General features: G+C 34.4%; 1 long non-coding RNA gene across 1 annotated transcript in view; it reads right to left on the bottom strand.

Moving 5' to 3' along the window:
• LOC128248691 (uncharacterized) overlaps positions 1-3,080 on the bottom strand; it is a 143,282-nt gene that overhangs the window by 110,155 nt on the left and 30,047 nt on the right. The gene's annotated exons all lie outside the window — the stretch shown is intronic.

Raw genomic sequence — 3,080 nt, 5'->3', positions numbered from 1 at the left:
TATATATATATATATAAGTGTGTGTGTGTGTGTGTGTGTGTGAATGACTATATGTATTGTGTACCACTAAGACAGAAAATTGGTTGAAATTACGTCAGCTGCATATCAGCCCGGTTGACAGTAAGTTACGATAACAAAAACGCATCTTATTCCCAGTGATTAGTGGGCAATCAACAAAATTATTACGGAGATGTTCTTGTATAGCAAGCGACCTGATCGTGTGCTGGAACGGAAACAGTTGTAGCACGGAATTTTGTCAGTGAACAGGTCGCGGTCTCAAAGCGACGAAAATATTTTGGCAAATTAAATTTAAATGTTGAAGTGAATCTAACGGTTTTTGTGTGTTTCTTAAATGGCTTATAAACACCTTCCACGCAACAAAATTATTCCTAAAGGAAAGACGTTGTATTATTAAGGACATGCTTAAGGCGTCGAGAATGTAGAACCGTTAGCATGCCTGATCAAATGCTTAGCGGCATTTCGTTTGTCTTTAAGTTCTTCGCCCACGAAGCTTTAAGTAGCTGTTGTGTCGACGCCTCCAGACGATGAAGTAGGCTAGCCCAATACGTAGATATAGAGGGAGAAGTCTAGACGTCGGGGTAGTTAAGTAGAAGTGATCCGAACGTGGGATATAACAGTGGCCACGAGGATTTCGTAGCTCACACAGCCACTGTGAAGTTTTGCGATATAACAGTAGCATAGGTATTCAACATTCAGCACACGATTTAGAATATAATTGCATTGATCTTTTTTTATTTCTCATGCATTTACTAGGAAAGGTGAGTCTAGCTGTTATGCACATACATACATACATACATACAGGAAAAGAAAAAGATGAACTAACACGCACCTTATAAATACAATCTGTAAATGGAACAGTAAAAATATTTATTTATAACTTAAGCAAGGCGGCAAGCCGACAGAATCGTTAGCACGCGGGACAGCAACGTACTTATCGTCTTCACATTCTGAGTTCAAACTCCACCGAAGTCGACTTTGACATTCATTCCTCCGGAGTCGATAAACGATGCACCAGTTGAACAACGGGATCAATATAATCGATATACCAGCTCCACCAAAAATTACTGGCTTTCTGCCAAAATTTGAGATCATTATTTATAATTTAAGAATGTACAGGTAAACATTCTACAATATAGCTAATTCGTTTTCATTACTTACAATTTTAATATGTACAAAGAATTTTATTCCATTTGATGACTACGTATATATATTTTCAGCCCTGAAGGTGTGTTACTCAGTCGATAACAAGCTGCACGTAGCAGGCTTACGCTACTTTCAACAAAATGAGCAACGGATGGCTAGATAAGCCAGCATTTGTGCCGGCGGAAAAGTCACAAGCCAGCATTCGTGCTGGCGGCGAAGTCACTACTGGGACACTGATAGTTCGTAAGATTATTCGTATTTCGATAATTTCACTTTCTGTTTTCATGCAACTGGTTGTAGTGAAGTATTCTTTGTGTTTCAAAGTTTTCTTGTCTTATTATGGCACCGTTTTCTCCAGTCATTTCTGACTTTTGCAATATCCTCACAATCATACAAACACATACATACATACATACATACACACGCACATACATACATACATACATATATACATACATACATACATACATACGTACGTACTTATATACATATAAGCATTTGTTATATATACACATATATGTATGCATACACACATTCGTATGTAGGTATGTATGTTTGTATATATATGTTTTGAAAACACACACGTTTATATGTTTATATATATATATATATATATATATATATATATATATATATATATATATATATGTGTGTGTGTGTGTGTGTGTGTGTGTATGTATATTTATGTAAATATATACATATATTTATATATATGTATATATATATACATATGTATATCTATATATACATATGTCTGCATATATATACATATGTATATCTATATATACATATGTGTGCATATATATATACATAAGTATAAACACACATATATACACACACATATTATTGTAAAGAATGTTTGAATGAAATACGTTATATTTAGCATCAGAAGTCTTGTGTGTGTATGTGTGAGTGTGTGTGTCTATGTGACTGAGTGAGTGTGTGGTTGTGTTTATGTGTATGTAGCGTGTACATGTGTGAGTGAGTATGTATAGAGGTGTGTATGTGTCATGCGTGTATGTTTGATGCAAAAGAAATATTTGAGGGAAAAAAGGGTGAAATATACAAAAAAAAAGATGGCGGTGCCCCAGCATGGCCATATCCTTCGGGCTGAAATGGATAAAAGAATAAAAGAATAAAGGAATATGTATGTGTATATGTGTGTGTGTGTGTGCATGTGCTTGCTTAATGTAGTGTGTGTGTGTGAGTTTTAGAGCGTGTGTGTGTGAGAGACTGAGTGCAAGTAGTAAAGAGTGCGTGATAGACGAGAGAGAAAGAAAGAGAGAGTGGGGAGAGATGGAAAGAGAGAGAATGTGTGAGGGAGTGAGTGTGAAAGAGAGTGAATGTGAAAGAGAGTGAGTGTGAAAGAGAGTGACATGAATACAAATAAATAAAAAGTGGAGAAGAAAGACTCAAAAGAAGACAGACATATTGAAAAAAAATATGAAACAAAAAAGCTCCCCCCCCCCAACAAAAACAAACAAATGATGGAAACAAACAAAGAATAAAATAAATGAAGGAACAAAATAAATAAATGTTAGAATTGAGAAAGAGACGCTCTCGGCCGTTTTTGAGATTTTTCAGGAAGATTTATAACTAAGCTACCATTCTAAAAGATGGCGTGAAATAAATAAATATATTAACAAAAGAAACGCAGGAATAGAAACGAAATGAGGAAAGAAAAAAAAACAACAAAACAAAACAAAAACAAAGCAAGACAAAACGAAAAACAACAATAAATAAATAGAGAATAGAAAAAAGAAATAAGAAAAGAGAGAGAAAGCAAAAAATGAAATGACAACATAAAAAATTGGATGATATATATAGTTATATATTTATATGTATGCGTATATATATATATGTGTGTGTGTGTGTGTGTGTGTGTGTGTATGTATATATGTGTGTGAGTATGTGTG

The sequence above is a fragment of the Octopus bimaculoides genome, chromosome 9, assembly GCF_001194135.2.
Source record: "Octopus bimaculoides isolate UCB-OBI-ISO-001 chromosome 9, ASM119413v2, whole genome shotgun sequence".
In the NCBI taxonomy this organism is placed as follows: domain Eukaryota; kingdom Metazoa; phylum Mollusca; class Cephalopoda; order Octopoda; family Octopodidae; genus Octopus; species Octopus bimaculoides.
The sequence above is the reverse complement of the archived record's forward strand: the minus strand, read 5'-3'. Positions and strand labels throughout refer to the sequence as shown.